Raw genomic sequence first — 21,578 nt, 5'->3', positions numbered from 1 at the left:
AAGATAAAGGCCAACTAACTTAATCATCCATAGTAAACGAACTCACTTTGAGATGACACAAACAGGACAAGAATGAACAACCACTTTTCCATGTGAGCCTAAATAGCCACTTTTCCACCTCAAATGTGAGCTTAAATATGTGTGCATAAATTTTTTTTTGTAGGCTTTGTCACATGGAAAGACCTTTATTGAAACCTAACTTTTTTCTCAACTAGAGAGAATCAGAGTTAGAATAAATATGGCATTGAAGTGGCCCCTTAATTCTGTTTACAGATTACCAGTGCACCCATTTTCTCCCATCCAGCAGGCCAATATGGAGGACGACTTAATATTTAGGCGACAGGGAGATCCCATTTGCCTGTACGAGTTTGTGGCCAAGCATCAGCTCTTCACGAAATTTCTTGCAAATAAGCTTATCTACCAAATTTACTGCAACTTTTATAGATATGTGGGGGGGGGGGAAGGGGATGACAAATGTGAGAACCTTGAAGTGGCTGTGTGGGCACTTCGCAGGACGAGCTAGTTTACATGCGTTATATGATCTTCTATTCTCTTTTTCTTTCTTTTAACATAGTGTTAAAAAGAATTACTTCGCTTCACAGAAGGTAAGAAATGAAAACCAACAACGTGATGAGCTAAATCCAGAATCCTGAAACTCTGAGTGGGAGCTCAAGAAATATATTTAACTGAAGTCAAGAACTTAACTTTGCTGTGTGAAGCCGCGCAGAAGGAGTTGAACCTACCAACAATCCAACATGCAACCAGAAAAAAACATTGAAGTTACATCACTAAAAATAAATTCATGATTAACCCTCGTCCACTCTTGTGAAGGAAAGTCCAAAAATTTCCTTCACAAGAAAAGTCGAAAAGGAAGTAAGACCGCAGACATTTATATCTAAAGAAAAGTCCAGAAACAAGATATGCCCTTTCTTAGCAAGAGCGTAGACCCTATTAAACTAAATATGCCCTTTCTTAGCAAGAGCGTAGACCCTAAAGGATGAAGCTGAAGACCTAAAGCTTTCTGGACTAAAATGAGAATAGCATCAACTATACCATCCTTTAGGTATAAACCCGGAAAGTGGTAGTCCTGCGTAACATAATTCGCATCAGATGGAATAATCGTAAATTAAAGAGTTGGGTTGGAATAATCGTAAAAGTTCCAGAAGCTAACTACTCGGCTCAATTATAAGAAAATACAGTAAAATTTCTAGAAGCTAAGTGTGTTCTTCGAGCGCGAGATTTGCAATTCCATCAACTGCATTGATTGGAAATTGGAATCATGCGTCGAGGAGTGGGGGAAGGAGCTGGGACAACTAGGGAAGTGTGGAGTGTGCTGGCTGGACCTACTGGTATTCCCGTGGCTACATCAACTGCCACACATTCGAGCTTCAGAGCATAGCCCACATCATCTGCTGTTGGTGTATATGTTTTTGAACGTCCAACTTCATACCATGTCTCACCACCACCCCTTTCAGAAACATTAGGCAGGTTTAACGAGGCAGAACCATTGCTTAGGGATGCATTTTGAATTCCTGAGCTTGAAGTTGTGCTGCCAAATCTCCCGAACAATTCATCGTCCTCAGTTCCATTCTCATGCACTGCACTCGCTGCTGCATGCAATGCACCGTGATGACGCCATGAATCGGAGAAGCACTTTAGTGAACAATGATAGCTTTTTGAAACAGGTATCTTAGCCTTCACACATTCCAAGCACTCGAGAGTGGCTAGCTCTGATGGATGGACACTGCAGACTGCAACATTTTTTTCACTCTGAATACGATACCATCTGAATCTGAGGTAGTAACCATCTACAGGTGCCGATTCAAGAACATCATCCATTGTAATGGCGTTATCTGGACGATCAGAGAAGACATAAGGCGTAAGCTCGCAACCCACGATCGGAATCTCGGAGGGAAGGCGCAGTCGGGGCACACTCAGCATGATTCCCGATCCCATTTCTTATTCTTCCAATCACAAGATTCGAACCCTGAACCTGTTACCACACTTCTACCCTACCACTACTCTTCTCTTCTTGCTGAATCCCGCTGTCTTGGTATTTCTCTTCTTCAACACTTTTCGGGCGCTTTTGGGGGACAGATCAGACGTCCTCGAGCCGTGCAGTGTTGTGAGTTCTTACGGATAGTTTTTCATGTAACCTTTATTTATATTATATGATATTTTTTTTAATTAATAAATTTATTTCTCTTAATTTATGATTTCAAAACTAAGTTTTTAGGGATAAATTACATAAGAGTTTTAAGGTCGACATGTTTCGATAAGTGGTTCGAAACACGCCGACTTCAAAACTCTCATGTGATTAATAAATTTAATTAAAAAGGTAGAAAGAGCATAACAATATTTGATACCAGCATAGATCCATCTAAAGCATTGATCTAGCATGAGCTCATAAGGATCAAATTTATTTCCTTGCAAATTTATATTAGAGTCGAAAAAACAATGTGTAATTTTTTACCTTTTAAAATGCATTTTTCAATGCTATAGACACTGTGTTTTGACCACGGATCTACCAAGAGACTAGAGATATCAAATCTCAAAATTGAAAAAAGATTTACACATCAATTAATCCATTTTAGTGCTTGGTAAATATGTGATTAATATAGATCTATAGTGGTAATTTTTCATTGTTTAAATGGTATACTTTGATATTTTATCATTATTAATATTTTATATTAAAAATTGATTGAATTACACATTTTCCTCTTGTTAAAAAGTAATTACTCTAGTTTACCTTTACTTACTTTTTCCTTTCCAGCTAAAGTTAACATTAACACGCACACACAAATATATAAACACACTTTCTGTAGAGAGAGAAAGTTCTGAAACATATTACTTAATATGGATATTCAAACAGTGTATTTAAGTTCTATATATATATATAAACACATTTTTTGTAGAGAGAGAAAGTTCATACTGAAATATATTAGTTAATATGGATATTCAAACAATTTATTTAAGTTCTATATTGAGATATTTATAAGAAATATATATATATATCTATATATATATATATATATATATATATATATATATATATATTATTTTATCTCTATAAAGCTATATAAAATTATATTATTTTAGATGGACATTGAAATATTGTATTTATTAGTTGAAGAGTGAAAGTGAAATATCAACAACTTAGTTAATTGTTGTGTTAATAGAATTTTAATTGTTTATTTATGGTTATTTAATTTTTGTTTGGACAAAATGAATGAAAATTATTTCTATTATTTTTTTTAGGACCTGACATGAGTATGTCCCTCATTCTAGATTGTAGAATGAGCCTCTAGGCTCAATGAGTTTCTAGGCTCAATAAATTACACATTATAAAAAAAATATTTCAAAATTTAGCCATCTATCTCTTCATCACAAGTCAAAAGATGAAATTTATTTCAAACATTCACTGCACACAAAACTAACTTAACTGGAAAAAAAAAATAGATAAAAAAAAATTACACATTATAAAGAATAAAAAAGTTGTTGATCCTCACATAATAAAAATAAAATACACACTATAAAAAATAAAAAGTTTTTGATCCTTGCTTAACCTGCGTCATGGTTGTTTGATGTGACATGTGAAGAGGGGTAGCGAGTTGGATTAACTGCGTGTGAAAATATGAAAGGAGAAGAAAAGAGACCCTTCACAGTACCCTTTTATTTTTCACAAGTGGGAAAACCTATCATAACTTAGTTGTCAAACTAGCAACGAGGACATCCATCTCTAGCTGTTATTCGCGAATGCAGGCTGACATCAAGTGAAAGTCTCATACGAAATCAACAGGAAAAACCGACAAAGGAACTGATGACAAAGGCATTATGTTAGGGTCCAACCCTAACCCCCTTATTTATGTAATAGGATCAAGTCATAGTTATAGTTAAGAGTCAATAAAGCCCATATTAATAATTGTAAGTGGTTGACCCACAATTAAAGAAGGGACCATAGTTAGTTGAAAATGGGCCATGGTATTATATAGATGGTGAAAGGACTTGTATCAGTTCCACATGACACCTTGGATGCACGAATTGAAATGGTCGATAAGCTGTATGGCAAGTATGACAAGGACAATTTGATAGAAAGTGACTTCACAGACTATTTCCAGTTCCTGATCATGAAAAGAGAAGTTTACGCAGAGGATTTCCATAAGGAGGATGGAACCAAGTCCTCCAGGGTCAGGGAAGACTTCAAGGGTATACAGAGATCGAAAATACTCCATTTGAGGAGCCTACCTGTGTTTGGTACTCAATTTTACGTGATGCAGTGTACCACGCTCTTAGTGAGTAGGATGCATGGAGGATCACTATGGATGGATAAGGAGTACCCCATCGGTGTGGAAGATATCAATTGGCTCACAAGATTGAACGAGGGTGGAAATGCAGTTAGCAATGCATTCCAGAAAAGTGCTAAGCTAGGAAAGAAGCAAAATGAAGACAACATTTATGCCAGATATGGGACCGAGCGAGGCAAGAGAGGGGCGAAACTAGATAAGATTAACAAGGATGATATTAGATTTTCCTATTACCTCATTGTCGGCAAAACAATGTGGAACTTCACAAAGAACAAATGCACCTTGGACACAATCTCAGTTACAAAAAATTATTGTTGAGGAGAGGTGCTCAATTGGTCAGCCTTTGTTCTCAAAGAGTTATTTGAAGCATGTGAGGACATGTACAGAAGGGGTGTTGGGTTCATGTTTGTATATCTGTTGATGTTGCTAGCAATGTGGAAATGGAGGCTACTGAAGGAGAGGGAAATGGTACCCATCATCGAAGGCCAACCAATTTCACTCTGGTATGATCCATGGAAGGCATCAGGAGACCCCAACATGAAAGAGATCAAAGAAATGGCCTTCAAAGACTAGTACGAGCAGATGTTGGCCCCCATAAGGTCAATAGAGAGGATACCCAAGGTTTTGCTGGATGAATTCTCAGAAGAACTCTGGTTTGGTGCCTCCCACATTCATACGTACTTGAGACCAAGGTGTGTCCACCCACAAATGTTTAAGATGAGACCGCAAAGGTTTGTCCTAATGGAGGAAGTGCTACACAGAGAAGTGGGGTCATATCCGAGAGTGGCCTGTGAGATAACAAAAGGCAAGGACAAGTACCTCTTTGGAGTGGTAAACTCGTAAGGGCAAGGGGAAGATGGGGCAGAGAGTAGTAAGAAGTAGCCAGCCGAGGAGGAAATTGAGTCGATGGTGCTCCAGATGGAGGAAAGGATGTTCAAACTCCGACAGACAATTGTTAGCTTCGAGTCAGGTGAGAACAACTACCCTACCCAATTCTAGGGCTCCACCATGTTTTCTCATATCATAATGGCACCGTTGGCCATGAAGCTCCCAACAGGAGCAAATCAAGCCCCCTCCCAGCCCACGATCCCCAAGCCCAAGAAAAAGCGAGTCACCCACACCCCAACTATTAAAAAGTTGAAAGTTATTCCACTAGCTCCGATCGTCGACCTTACTGTGGAGGTTGAGAAATCAATCCCTGCAACCACCATAATTGAAGAGATCCCCACCACCACCTCCACTGTATTGCATCAGTCGCATGAGTCATCCTTGCATACTGCCTCAACCTCCACGACCTTATCTGAGACCCTTCAACTTGGCCGACGAAGGATGACTGTGGAAGCAAAAGTTCATTTAGGAAGACGGATAGAGGGCACCACTCCTACCACTGGGACCCAACCAACGGAACTCACATCCTTGATTCTTGGGTTGGACCCACCAGAAGGGGGCAACTTAGATGCCAATCTGCAGGGGGAAAGGGTTGAGCTGTACTTGCCACATTTCCCTATAAGGCTCATAGTCCACCTGATTCCCATCATCATTCCACCCACTCCATAGTTCACCCCATCATCACAGCAAGCCCATTCGCTCGCCTCCCATTCTGACAAATCCATTGCTAATGGCCTACCCCTACAATAACAATTCCCATACCCTAGTACAATGTAGGCCGATATGCTCTAGCACTGGTCGCCAATGTAATTGTTTTCATTTATCCACTAGGTAGCACACAGGGGTGAATGGATCCATGAAGAATTGGCCCTGGAACATGAACAACAAACAAAGAAGTTGTTGGGGGTGATAGAAGAGCATGAAAACCCACGACAAGAAAATATGGTATTACAAGCCCAGGTCAACCAGGTCACACAGTGGTTTAGATCACTATAGCTGACAATCATTAAGGCGGATACCGAAACACCGACAGACCTAGCTACCTGCACGTTGGTCAGTTGTTGCGACCACATCCAGGTGGCATACTCACGCCTGGAAGCTACCTATGTCGAGATGAAGAGGAAATTGGAGATGGTGAGATCTGCACTACCGAATCCAATGGCAATTTACACGAGGGCGGTCGAGGGAAAGGTCATGGAACTGGAAGAAAAGAAGCAAGCTTTAGCCGATGCCCTTATTGGCGGATATGCCCTGATGAACAAGGTCCATGACTGGTCTGGTAGTCTGGCACTGAAGAACCACTTGGTTTACCCCCTCAGAGAGCAAATACAGATCCTGTTTGCCAGCACGTAAGACTGTATAGACCCCACCCAGCTGAAACAAATCAACGATCAAATCGACACCCTTTAGGCTCAGGTTGATAGTATTGAGGAGGAGTCCGTGAGGACAAAAAGATAATCATGGATACGCAGCCACCGGTTCAAATGTAGGTGTTACTTCTGAAGGAGGTGTGTGACTCTAACGTGCAGTAATGGAGTGACCTGCAAAGCCAGCAGCCAACCGAACTAATGTCGCACTTAGACGAAGTGTTTACTCAGGCCGTCGATGCAATTCTTGGATGGTGGGACACCGTTGTTCAAAATTATATAATGTTTAGGTAGTAGACCATTACCTATGTCCTGGAGTTGGAACCTTCATTTGGAACGGGGGAACCTCAAGGGCAAGAAGGTGCAATAGAAACAGATGCCACTCTGCAAGCAATGATCGAAGCAAACGAAGCACCAGCACAACAGACAACAGAACCAGTGCAAGTAATAGTGCAACCACCATCCACAAGATAAACAAGACCGACAGAGGTTGAAATGATTTGACTCAGGGACGAGTCAAGGAATTGTGGTCAGGGCCTTCATTTAATTTTGAAAAGGTTTTGACCAATTTTGGCCAACCAAGGGATGAAAATTAAATGGGTGGCAACAATAGTTGGTTGGCAGAACAAGCAGTTGCACAAGAGTTGCGACAAGGTGGAAGTAGAAGGCAAAGGCAGCTAAGGGGGCGGGAAGGTGAAGAAGCAACCAAGGGGAAGAACAGCTGAGCAAGAACTGGTAGTCCAGGTAACAGAGAAGGATATAAAAGGAGAAGACCAGGAAAGAAGTGAGGATAGATTTAGCGAGCTTAAGGAGAGGAATAGCAAGGCCGTGAGAGGAGGTGAAAAGATCCCCAGTTGCTATAGATGGAGGGAAGGCTGCAAGGGCCTCGAAGACTCGGTCCTTGAAGTTGAGCCGAACCCATGGAAATGAGCCAAGTATTCCATGTAGTTGTTTGTGGCGGTAGCCAAGTTATATTGTAATTTTTTTTATTAAGATTAATATAAATGGCTAAGATCGTTTGCGACTTGTGATGTATCTAGGCCATGTGTATGATGAATCTTTAAATTTTAGAATGTCTTATCAATTGCATGTAATCTGTAGTCATTAGATTATCATGAGTATGTTGTTATCTCTGTGTTATATGTAATGTCTCCATACATGTGATCGAATGCAACCCGATTAATACTTTCTCGACTCCATGCTTAACCCTTCTCCCTTTTGGTCATGGCGTGCCTCAGGTGAGACTCCTTGCCCTTTGGGGTAAGGTGAAAATGTTAGCATTGTCCTAGACTATAACGGACTATTGTTGGCCTCCTGTGCCCAAACCCAGGGTCTTCCCCTTGATGACTCTTTCAAGCCAACAATTAATTATCTTTTTTTTATATGTTGATGATTTAATATTAACAAGTGATGAGCGACTAATCAACTCTTGTAAGAGGACCTTGAAAAGGAATTTGAGATAAAAGACATGTTTCTCATGCACTACTTCCTCAGGCTAGAAGTATGGCAAGGGGATGGGGAATTGTTTGTGTCTTAATGCAAGTATGCCATTGAGATACTACAGATATTTTGTATGGAGAGATGTAAGCCCATTGAAACAACTCTAGCTACCAACTGGAGGAAGGAGAATGCCACTTCAAGTGAAGAGGTTGATGCTACCATTTACCGTCAGCTAGTGGGTTCACTGATGTATCATGTGAACACACGACCAGATATGTGCTATGCAGTCAACCAACTGAGCCAAGTTATGCTTAGGCTGACAAAATTGTATTGGAAGGAATCTAAGCATGTTTTACAATACCTCAAACGCACTACCCAGTACTAATTATGGTACATAAAGACAAAGGGAGTGAATTTGTGTGGATTCATAGATGTAGGTTGGGTAGGGATTCCATTTGACTGAAAGAGTACATCAGGTGGAAGTTTCAATTTTGGATCTGCAACAATTTCCTAGTACAATAGGAAGCAGAGGTTTGTGGCACTGAACTCAGTAGAAGATGAATACATGGCTGCAAGTCAAGTAACATGTGAGCTGATCTGGTTGAGAAAGATACTTGTGGGACTGTTTGGTCAGGAGATGGATCCAACTGTGATCTATTTTTTTCCCACTTAAAATCAAGTGAGGTCCTCCTGAAGGGACCACACCACTTGGTAAAATTAATCCAATCCTAACCCTAAGAGCATCGAGGAGAATTGAACATGTGACCTCCCAATGGCAAGTTTCTTTAGCAACGAGACCTCAACAAATTGAACTAACCTTTGGGGATATCCAACTGTGATCTGTTGTGATAGTTAGAGTTTCATTAATCTTTCCGAGAATCATGTATTTCATGGTCAATCCAAGCATGTAGATATCTGATATTGCCATTTACAGGACTTTGTGTAGAAGAGGATAATGTTGCTACAATACATTTTGACAGAGGAACAAGATGTTGACATCTTGACAAAGGATTTATCAAGAGGGATGTTCAAATTCCATGACTGCAAGATAGGGGTGGTTGATAATCCCTTTCTTTCTAAGAGGGAGTGTTGATAAGAGTATGAAGAAAGGCCCAATTTGACTTAGCCTTGGTAAAATTGAGGAAATTTAAAATTTCCACATCAGCAAACAAGTTATATGCAGTTAACTAAGGTGAGATGGCTCTTGTCACACAGATAGCTTAGTAAATTTGAGTTAGTGGGCTTGGAGTTTAGTTTGCATGTGTTTATTACTCACTTGTAGCAATCTAGTTCAATTATTCCTAGTTGTACTCAGTTAAACTAGTTCTAAAAATTAATAGAACTAGTTGGAGGTTAGTTGTGTGTTGGGACAATAATATAAGTTATAGATAATCTAGTTAACTTATCAATCAACCAAAAATAGTTTTTGCATACAAGGAATTCAAATTGATCAGCTGTGGTGGAGATCCCAAGGAAATGCAACATAAGTTGTAGACTAGTTTTGAGTGCACAGGTGTTGCACGCAATCAATGACCAATCCTTGGGAATTGCACAGTCATTTTGGAGGAAATTCCTAAATAATAAGGGCCAATTTCCTTAGGATTTACGCAAGGAAATAAGAGCTCAAGTGGGGGTAGAAATTGACTAAAATAAGAGCTCAAGTGGGGGCAAAAATTGACTAAGTCTGGGTCAAAGCATCTCATTGAGCAAAGAGAAAAATTATTCTTTTGCAGGTTGAGATCAGAGATGGAGCTAGAAATTGTAATAGATTCTTTATTTATATGATTATTGCAAGCAAGATCAAGGAGTTTTTACCAGTTGGTTTCCCCTAGATACATCAGTGTACTCGTGTAGGTGATTGATGCATGTTTGGGGATGTTGTTCGAAATTGTGAAATAATTTCTGCAAATTAGTAGAGTAGAATTGTGTGTCTTGATTTAGATTAAATTTCTTGAGTTGTTGTAATTATATCACCATATTTCTACAGAAGGGCCCAACGTAACATTTTACCTGTGTCATTATGATATATTATGCTAAGAAAAACAATTTTTTGTCTTGAGTGTTTTATGTCTTCACAGACTTATTAATTTAATTGGTTAATAAGGTTTAATATTATTGACAAGCGAAGTAATCAAATTCGTAATTGATTGATTAACTCAATTAATTTAAAATTATTAGTCAAATGTTATGTTTGATTTTGATATCAATCTCATTGTAATATCGTTAATTTATCTAAATATTGGGATTTAAAAATAATGATTAATTAATTTTAGTTATTCTTAGTTAATATTAATTGATTTTTATTGATATCTTTCAATTCAACTCAAAGAAAAAGGTAAATTTTAGTTGATTCCTATGCTCATTCACATACCAACCTACATGTACACCCCTGTCTTATTTAACTTGATAATTCAAATAACAATATATGTTGCTTAATTGTTTATAAATGTTTTTTAGTTTGTCTATCTATATATATAAACAATAAATAAATAAATACATGAAAATGATAGACCATAAAAGTATTAGTGAGAAATTCCATCTCATAATCTTTTCCCTCTTATATTCAACAAAATTTGATTACTATTAAGGGGCCTCGTAATGCATAAATTAATAGAAATTCATTACTACTGATGAATTTGAACTGAAAACAAGAGGTTACAAATTTCCTCTACAATTATACGGTATGAAACTCACAATTTAGAAACACATGCAATGACATGCAACCATCAAAACCAAAAGAACACATTGATTTTATAGGAGAACCCAACTGGAAAAAACCCCTTTGCTACTTTTCATTAATCATATGAGAATGAGAAACTATTACAAAGTCTTGCTTCAATCTTGAAGTGCACCCTTCACTGTAAACATGTTGTCTTGCTGATTGTCTTGCTCTGGCCAACACTTAGCCAATTCAAGGCTCCAACTTCCTCCTATTTCCTTGTGAAATCCTTGAGGAAATTAGCTCCTAAAATATAGGAATTTCCTCCTATTTTCTTGCGCAATTCCCAAGGAATCATACACCTGCATCAATGCCAAGCATGTACACTCAACTAGTATACAATTGACAATTACAATGTGCCTTTTTCCTCCACTCTAGCTACGAAATTTGAATTACATGCATGTCTGGGTTATTTTTAGCTGATTGACAAGTTTAACCGAGAGATCACTAATTTAACAACAATTCTACTACTCAACTAACCTTCAACTAACTCAATTAATGACTTGAGCTCAGTTAATTGAGTTCAACTAAAAAAACTAAACTAGATTGCTAAATTTTAGCAATCACTACATGAACAACTCTACTCCAAGCCTATAACTCGAATTTGCTAACTTAACTAGTAGACAAGTCCATGTCACTCTAGCTAACTGCAATTCAAGTAATCCTATTGATGTGGAAAATCAAATTACTAAATTCAACTAAGGTACAAGTCAAATTTAGCCTTTCTTTCTACACTTGCTAACACGCGATTTCCTTTAGTTTAATGATTATAAGCTGCATAATTATTTTGAATTTACTTTACCTTTTGTCACAACTATATAGCGTGAAACTGCACTAGCAAACTACATATCCATTTAAAATAGTCTAAATGACAATAAACTCAAAGCATATCTTTTTCTTATTTCATATCTAATGATCCACTTCTTAACAATTATTCTCAAGCCCATAATTACCACCCTCCATTTATCCTTTTCCCAATGTTATGGTTTGATTTGAGATTTTGATAAATATCAATTCCAAGATATTTATATGAAGGGACTTCTTCCAAGATGATTTTTTTTTGACATATGTGAAGGTATATTAAGTGATGGTTTTAGACTTAACTATCATAAATTTAGTTTTATCGTGTTAATAGTGATATATGTATTGGTGCAAAAATCCTTGACTATTCCTACTTGTTTTCAAAGATTGTAGGGAGTCCTTTCCATAATAGTGATATCATTAACATAGGGAAGAGGGATTCTTACTATGCTAATGACAACTAAGCTAAAACAACCTATTTCTCCCAAAAATTCTTGAAGATTGTGGATGTATATAACAATAATGGGTGGGAACAAGGGGAAGCATTACTTCTTTCCTATATTACAACTTTTTTATTTCAACCAACCCTTAGTGTTCTTAAACCTAAGTATGACATTCCCATACACCCTCAGCATCATAGCTTTCAACTTGAATCTTCTAATATATTGCAAAGGTTCATCTTGGGTAGTTGTCACAATCCTTTTACAAGTCCATGAGACAACAAATGGTGTTGTTTTAATTGTTCCAACACCCTTCTACAATGATATTAAGCATAACTAAGTTGGTGAAAGTTGAATTATAACCCCTAAATCCATTTATCCTTTCTCTCTTTTTCATGGTTTTCTAGCCATATGCTAGTTGTAAAAATAAATTCATTCAACTTTGTTAAAGTAGGGCTATTCATAATTTTCCTACAATTAGAGGGTTATTTTTATCCCCAATTTTAAAAGTAGGTACAATGATTCTTTGTATCCAATGTTTAGAATCCACTTGAGTACTAAATTGAGGAGGCTAAATGTGTGAAGGATAATCCCTCCAATTTTTAAGATTTCATCTTGGTAGAATTCATTGTCCTTAGCTTCCCTTTTGTGAGTTACTTAACCACAAACTCTATGTGAATCTATAGAAACATTTGGGATGATCTCTAAAACATTTGAAGAGTTGATATATATTTTTAACATATAAACTGCAACACCTCAAGGGTATCCAAATTTACAAGTTAGAATTTATATCTAGAACTCCTTAGGATTTAGCTTAGATAGATGTGAATTTTTATCTCACTTCCTTTTCATATAATATATTTCCCCATTTTAATTAGGGTTGTGTACCTATTTTTCTTATCAGAATTCAAGGACTCATTATAAACATCCCTAATAGATATAAATAACAATTTTATATTCATGATAATGTTGATGATAGGTTTTTCTATTATTCTTTTAATAAATCACCTCGATGGAAAGTTTTTAGTGTAAATAAAAAGGTTGTATAATTACGGTACATGTGTTAAATATTGTTATTATATGATAGGAGATTTAATTCATTATTTAAATAAATTTATATTTATCTAACCAAAATCAAGTTCATGGTCTTTCAAAAGGCTAAATTTTACTATTTTGTTGTCTACCTAGGTATTAGAAATCACATAATCCATAACGTTACTTCACAACCCATGAATACAAGTCTATCTACATATAGTTATTATTTGGATGTACACTTATCTAATAACATTTATGGTAAATTTTATAAGTATGAAACGAAAAAATTTCATGGGGTCTATTTTATGAAATAAAGTGTGAGAAATATTCCATTTTATGTGACAAGTTATGCATCCAATTCCTCTATGATATTATTTAGTATACCATCCAAAATCAATCTATGTAGACCTTAGATTATTCATACTCTGAAATTTCAAATAAAAATATAATACTAATTTCACTCAATCTCCAATTTAAAGTAGAAGCTTTGCTCCATTTAAAACCTCATAAATCAAAGAGGATGTGAAGTGTCCCGAATTACTAATATTTATTATATTTTATATCTCTATATCTAATAACAACTTTTTAGTTTCTAATAATTGTCATTTCTCTTCCTAGTTTCCTTTACCTTTTGAACTTCATTCTTTGATTAACCTTAGTCTTGTAGAATCAAATCTTCATTTATAAATATTCTAGACTCTTTTAAGTTTGGTGATTTATTTAGCATATGATATTCAGTTATTAAAAATTAACTTAACATAAACCACCATATCTTTATCTTAAATTATTGTTTTAAGCCTCTTTACTTTTACGATACGAAATAAATTGTTTCAATTTGTGATATATTTTTTCAATTAATTTGTTATTACTATCTTTTATACCTTTAATTAAAGTATTAAAATATCTTTTGTATACTCATAATTTAAATATATAAACTTATTCGTTTTATTTTTAATAATTTTAATATTCAATTTGTTTTAAAATTATTTATGGTAAAAGTTAGTAATTATATTTTGTTTTGCTAGTTAATTTTGCTTTCCATATTACCAATTTTCATCTTCTCCATCAAATTACAAATAACCAAAACTTTGACTATATACAATACTTCAAATATTTTTAGCCCACTATATACTTTGAAAAAGTAATTTAAGCTTTAAATAGAAGTTTAATAAATTTTACACAACCAAATTTTCATTTAATTGTGACGTGCTCTCTGATCTTAAAAATTATTATGAATGGACACCGTTTCAATTTGATTGAATTTAGTTGATTTTGTTCAATGTACTTGAGTATTAAAGTTCAAAAGTTTTTCATTTATTATTTATATAAATATTAAATTAATAAAGTGATGAATGAGTAGGAATTTTTTAATAAACTATTTTAATGTTTAAAAAGTAAGAAGAAGAAGAAAAGTATTCAAAAATTATTATTGATTTAAAAGGTCAAGAAAGTGGTTAGTATGATATATTTTGAAAATTAAATTGAATGTGAGTATAAGATGGACATGATACAATCTATTTTATACTTATGGTATTCTGGAAATAACCAATGCCTAGTTTCACTGTAAAGATCATGAAAATTTGTTCTAATTTTAGCAAAATTATGAACCGTTCATGGTTCTAATTTCAAAAGAAAAAAAATGTACTATTATTTTACCTAATTATTATTTCATTATTAGTATATTCTTAAATACCTACTCTTTTTTTGTTGGGAATTAGAAATCATATATCCAAAGTATCTCTCTTTATTTATGTCTTTATATAGAGAGATATTTCCATTATTTTTCTTATTGTTATTATTATTTTTCAAAATGTTACATGTTAATTACATAAAAATCATGGATGTGATGACAATTCTCTTATAATAAATTTGAAAATATATATTAGATGTTAAGTTTCAATTCCATATTGATTACACACCTATACATCTTTTATATGTCACATGTCAATTCTATGTTGAGCAATTATACATGAAATTTTGGAAAATTAATATAACTAGAAATTGGACCAAATGTTGCAAAGGAAACACCGTCGATAGCATATGGAAAAAGAGCTTAGATGACGCAATGTGATATGCGATCTAAATGTAGCCGAATTTGAGTAAAAGAGAAATATGATGACCATTCTAGTTCCTCAATGCGTTTCACATTCTACATAAAAAACTTTCATTAGCTCGGTCAGCAACTATTTGAAATTCCTATCACTTGCAACCTCTTCAAACCACAAGCACTTAAATAAAGAAAAAAACAATGTTGAGAACTCGACCTTTGAATTGGAACCATGACCCAGAATGAAGTGAAATTCATTCATATAGAAAACACCACCAATCCCATACCTAGGTGGGTGCCATTGGTTGGCCCCATCAAAGAAACCCCATGGGGCATCAAAATCTAGAGTAGACATAATCAACATATAAGGAGCAACATACTTTTTTAATAAGATCACCTGAAGATTCCCTAATAATTCGTCTGTGCTTTCCTTCTAAATTCCTGCAAAAAAAATTCTAGCTAACATGGAAATAGGTATAAGAAACTCTTTATTTATGCATCCACAATAAAACAATCCCACTTAGAGATGACACAAACAAGACAGGAATGAACAACCACTTTTCCACCTCAAATGTGAGCCTAAATATGTGGTGCAGAAAAGAAGAAAAAATAAAAATAAAAATAAAAATTTGTAGGATTTGTCCCATGGAAAAACCTTGGTCCTATATTGGTTAAGGACATTTGGCCCAAAGAATTTTTACTTTTTCCAAATACAGTTGGCTAAATTTTTCTGGGCCACCTCATTGCACTCAGAAGCAACGAACTTTTGTCGTGACTACCTAAAAATTCAATCTAGATTTTCCCCAAACCCAAGCTCAAAGGAAAGTCTAAACTAAGAAGAAGAAAAGAATGCCACTAGGCTTGGACAATGAAAAAACAATATTCCCTGTATCCATTCATAAGTTGGGGTCTCGCTATTACTTAGTACAAAATTAATCAGAAATTTCATTCCAGTATATTTCTTTATAATTAAACTCAATGAAGAGATAACTATAACCGAGTGTTGATTTAGGGCTTATGACATGATTTTTTAAATGTGGGAAATATAATGCTTAAAATGGAAAACACTAGTTCTAGCCTGCGAGTCTTGCTTTTTCTTTGAAAGGGTTTAGAATAGAAAGAAACTAATGCTTTGTGTGTGATTGTAATTATGAAAAGATTGAAGATCTTGTATCAAATGTTTATGTTGATCTGATTATCGATGTTGCAAGCAAAATTAAGACTTAAAGTAGAAATTCCATGTATTCAGATTCTTAGCCATCAACAAATTTATATAAAGCAAAAGAGCCAACGAGATACTTGAATTCCTCCTTGGAGAGTTTATCTTCTAGTTTATTGAGATCATGATAAATTTGGGTGATGGATGACCATTCTAGCTCCTGAATGTACTGCAATTTGAGACATGAGGGATTGAAGCCACACATTCTATATAGAAAACGTATATTAGCTCAGTCAACAACTATTTGAGATTCCCCATCACTTACAACCTCTTCAAACCACAAGCACTTGTCAAATAAAGAACAACAAACCATGTTGAGAACTCGACCTTTCAATTTTAACCAGTACCCGAAGTATATATGATACGAATGAATTGAAATGCATTTATATACAAAACACCTCCAATCCCACACCTAGGTGGATTCCCTTGGTTGTCCCCATCAAAGAAACCCTATGAGGTATCATGGTCCAGAGTAGGCATAATAGACATAGAATATTTATTCAGTTTAGGATGGCACTTAAAGTTATTCATGAACTTAACCATAAGACTGGCCAACACTTTCGTTGGAAGCTGCTTATCTTGAACACAATGATATTGTGAGCCCACCATACAAAATAAACAAAAGGACAAGCCATCAAATCATAGTTAAAGGCATATGCATCCAATAACCAACCTTGGACACATAGCTATAATATCTCTTTATTCCAAGATACCTTTAGATGATTTTCGAGCTACAGGTAGGACCTATCCACCCACATTTGAGTCTAATGTTCTAATGCAAGTAACTTGCGAGTAAGCCAACCATTGAACATTGAAAAGTTTATACTAAAAAATAAAGTTGGAAAACATTAGTAACTTTTGAAAATATGAAACCCGTGTGCAGTTATTTCATGGTCAAAGATCCATTTGACATAGATGGAAATATGAATCTAAGTTCAATTTTGCTAGATTTGAGACAAAATTTTCACCAAAAGAGAAAATACCTAATGTAAGCAAGGGAAATGTACTATTGTTTTCTATTTGAACCATAAGAAAACTATACAACACAAATGGAAATCGTAAAAATCCATAAATCATCACAATATCAGTTATTGAGAGAAACCATCAATTGAATCTCAAAATATTGCAGCGAGTATTTGGTACCATCAACAGGAAACACTTTCAGATGTTCACCAAGTAATAAAAGTGAATACTCATCCAAGCATGATATATTATAACATGGATAAAGTTCCAAATCACTAAAAACAACATCCAAGTCTGAATATCTAATAGATTAAGGTCATAAAATAGAATTCCATCAAATTATTACATGCAAAACTCAAAGTTGGTAAAGTCGGAAATGAAAATAATGCCCATCTCTTAACATAATGGAACAAGTAAGAGCACGAATAGTTGATTGTCATCTTAAAAGATGTAGATCCACTTCCAAAAAGGAATATAACACCTAATAATTGTCCTGTGTAACATCAGGAGATCTGGTTCTTTAGGCCTGAAAGAACAGGACCCAATATGATGACCGACATGTGCAAGGGAGTCCAATACTTGAATGAGATTAAGGATTCCGTGGTGGGTGCATTCTAACGAGCATCCATGGAAGGAGCCCTTATAGAGAACATGCACACAAAGGGTCTTCTATGTTGCTTAGCTTACTACCAAGTTGAGGCTTCTGGAACCCATATATCTGGTTGATATTCATGCACCTGAGTAGGATCTGCATGGAACTTACAATGTGTTGAATCAAAGGAGTGGCCATGTGTTTGAGGAGCTTCATAGACCTGGGACTCCACTGTATAACATTAAAGCCTATTTTCTAGTTATAAAGTCTTTCAAATTTGCAGATACTCTTCGACTTGCAATTGGTGGGTAGGCTTTTCCTGAAACTGTAATTGATCATTGGGATTTGATGGGGTATGATGCAATGGACTCTTGTTCAGAGGCTAGTCATCTTGTGATTAATATCAAAAGGAGAAAGGGACTCAAGGAGCATATCACTTCCCTCTCAGAGTATGAGGATAAGGTGTAAGGACTAAATGTTTTTTGTGTTTTTGTCATGACTCTTTTGTAGTAGAGGTTGTTAACCCACATCATTTTTTGCAAATATTGTCATTTGTTGTCAGTTGTGCTTAGGAGTTGTGCCTAAGTATCAAGCAGCTTGAAAGTTTTTAACTTTCAATTTTCATGGGTGATATTGATAGAGGGAAAATTGGTAAATTTTTTCCGAAATGTGTTTAATCCGCATCTTCAAAAAGAGTGACACAAATCTCTCTCAGTTTCATGGATGTTCCAACTTCTCTTTTTTCTTGCAAATCCCTAACATCATTGAAGCTCCAATGGTTTTTCTTCACACGAATGCCTCTCTACTTCAGCGGTTTTAGATGTCTTGTAACCTGTTGTCTGTCATTCATCTATACAAACGATGATATACTTTAGCACCTTCTAGAAAAATTCCATCTTCTTGAAAATTTGAAGATTTGTGCGACCAATCTCTAGTGAATGTATTTCACTGGGGTTGAGTGTGTGAATGGATTTCATTGGGGTTGAGTGTGAAATCTGAGCTTCCCAAAGCTGGTAAATGTCATAGTGCATAATTGTCCTAGGATGTCAACATTGGAGCTCAAGTCTTGTGGGTCTCTGCATCTATGCACGATGAAGCTTAATGTAAGGATTTTCTATTACAAACTTCATAGACAAGCGCCTTCTCTCGCAGTTCTGGAAAGTTTAATCTCTCTTGAAGAACTCTCAATAGAAAGTAAATGTTTTGAGGTTAGTAATTGTCTTACTTTTAGTATCATGTTAATAGTGTTTGAACACCATAATTTTATTATGTAGGGAGATTTATCAAACCAACTTTGGATTGCAGAACCACGCACTAAGCCTCGAGGCATTAAGTTTAACCCTTTCACTCAATAGTTTGAAAGTGGTTTGCATGAAAGTAACAAAATTTGATAAGAAGCGAATTGCTCTGATAGGTTGCCTGTTGAGAAGTTTTCCTTGACACTTACCCTGCCAAGATGATCCCTATTTACTCATGAGCAGAGCTTCTTAAAACAACTTCTTGGTTTGAAAATACCTAGTTAAGAAAGTGTGTATATGTCAGAACAACATGAAGACTGCTTCAGAGATGTATTGGAAATGCTTTACAGCTGATTGATGCATGATTTTGTAGTTGATTGAAACATGTCATACAAAGAATGAATTGATTTTTGAGGTCAAGATACATTCTCTTGTTTTGTTAAAATTTCATGGCAAATACATTCTCTCATTTTGTCCTTCACCTACATATACCATACTGACCTTATGTGGCGAGTGTTGTTAATTGTTTAGAATCAAAGATCATGTCTTGTTGGGTCTGGTTTATTTTGTCATACTAGGGATGGTTTATCTTTTGTTGATGGAGTAGAAACAACAAAATTGGCAATAATATTGATCTGTTATTTCGCTCCGCTCAACGTGAAATTTTCTAGCCAACCTTTTGCTGATGGAGTAGAAACAACAAAATGGGCAATCAATATTGTTTTGTTCTTTCACAACCCTCAACATGAAATTTTTTAGTCTTTGCAATTTGCATGCCATTAAGATCACGTGTAACCATTTGAATGGGAATAAGAAAATACTCTTCCACTGGCAATTGATTAATATCATAAGGAGAAAGGGACTCAAGGAGCATATCATTGTCCTCTTAGAGTATGAGGATAAGGTGTAAGGTTTGAATCTTTTTAGTGTTTTTTTCATTTTAGATTAACAAATATTTGAATTCCCATCACTCTCAACATCTTCAAACCATAAGCACTTGCTAAATAAAGAACAACAAACAATGTTGAGAACTCAACCTTTGATTTGGAACCCATAGTATATATGATATGAATGAATTGAAATGCATTTATATACAAAACACCACCAATCATATACCTAGGTGGATGCCCTTGGTTGGCCCCATAAAAGAAACCCCATGGGGTATCACAATCTAGAGCAAGCATCATCAACATACAAGGAGCAACATACTTTTTTAATGATATCACTTGAAGATTCCGTGATAATTCATGTCTGGTTTCCTTTAAAAAATTTGCAAGATAAAGGCCAACTAACTTAATCATCCATAGTAAACGAACTCACTTTGAGATGACACAAACAGGACAAGAATGAACAACCACTTTTCCATGTGAGCCTAAATAGCCACTTTTCCACCTCAAATGTGAGCTTAAATATGTGTGCATAAATTTTTTTTTGTAGGCTTTGTCACATGGAAAGACCTTTATTGAAACCTAACTTTTTTCTCAACTAGAGAGAATCAGAGTTAGAATAAATATGGCATTGAAGTGGCCCCTTAATTCTGTTTACAGATTACCAGTGCACCCATTTTCTCCCATCCAGCAGGCCAATATGGAGGACGACTTAATATTTAGGCGACAGGGAGATCCCATTTGCCTGTACGAGTTTGTGGCCAAGCATCAGCTCTTCACGAAATTTCTTGCAAATAAGCTTATCTACCAAATTTACTGCAACTTTTATAGATATGTGGGGGGGGGGGAAGGGGATGACAAATGTGAGAACCTTGAAGTGGCTGTGTGGGCACTTCGCAGGACGAGCTAGTTTACATGCGTTATATGATCTTCTATTCTCTTTTTCTTTCTTTTAACATAGTGTTAAAAAGAATTACTTCGCTTCACAGAAGGTAAGAAATGAAAACCAACAACGTGATGAGCTAAATCCAGAATCCTGAAACTCTGAGTGGGAGCTCAAGAAATATATTTAACTGAAGTCAAGAACTTAACTTTGCTGTGTGAAGCCGCGCAGAAGGAGTTGAACCTACCAACAATCCAACATGCAACCAGAAAAAAACATTGAAGTTACATCACTAAAAATAAATTCATGATTAACCCTCGTCCACTCTTGTGAAGGAAAGTCCAAAAATTTCCTTCACAAGAAAAGTCGAAAAGGAAGTAAGACCGCAGACATTTATATCTAAAGAAAAGTCCAGAAACAAGATATGCCCTTTCTTAGCAAGAGCGTAGACCCTATTAAACTAAATATGCCCTTTCTTAGCAAGAGCGTAGACCCTAAAGGATGAAGCTGAAGACCTAAAGCTTTCTGGACTAAAATGAGAATAGCATCAACTATACCATCCTTTAGGTATAAACCCGGAAAGTGGTAGTCCTGCGTAACATAATTCGCATCAGATGGAATAATCGTAAATTAAAGAGTTGGGTTGGAATAATCGTAAAAGTTCCAGAAGCTAACTACTCGGCTCAATTATAAGAAAATACAGTAAAATTTCTAGAAGCTAAGTGTGTTCTTCGAGCGCGAGATTTGCAATTCCA

General features: G+C 35.6%; 1 pseudogene; it reads right to left on the bottom strand.

Annotated features, from left to right (window-relative positions):
- Positions 1-1,251: 1,251 nt before the first annotated feature.
- LOC149144790 (carbon catabolite repressor protein 4 homolog 1 pseudogene) lies at positions 1,252-1,956 on the bottom strand (annotated as a pseudogene).
- Positions 1,957-21,578: the final 19,622 nt, after the last annotated feature.

The sequence above is a fragment of the Pinus tabuliformis genome, chromosome X (genome assembly GCF_031772625.1).
Source record: "Pinus tabuliformis cultivar Carrire ecotype Pingquan chromosome X, CPIR1, whole genome shotgun sequence".
NCBI classification, from domain to species: domain Eukaryota; kingdom Viridiplantae; phylum Streptophyta; class Pinopsida; order Pinales; family Pinaceae; genus Pinus; species Pinus tabuliformis.
Note: the sequence above shows the minus strand (reverse complement) of the source record. Positions and strands in the feature narration are given on the sequence as shown.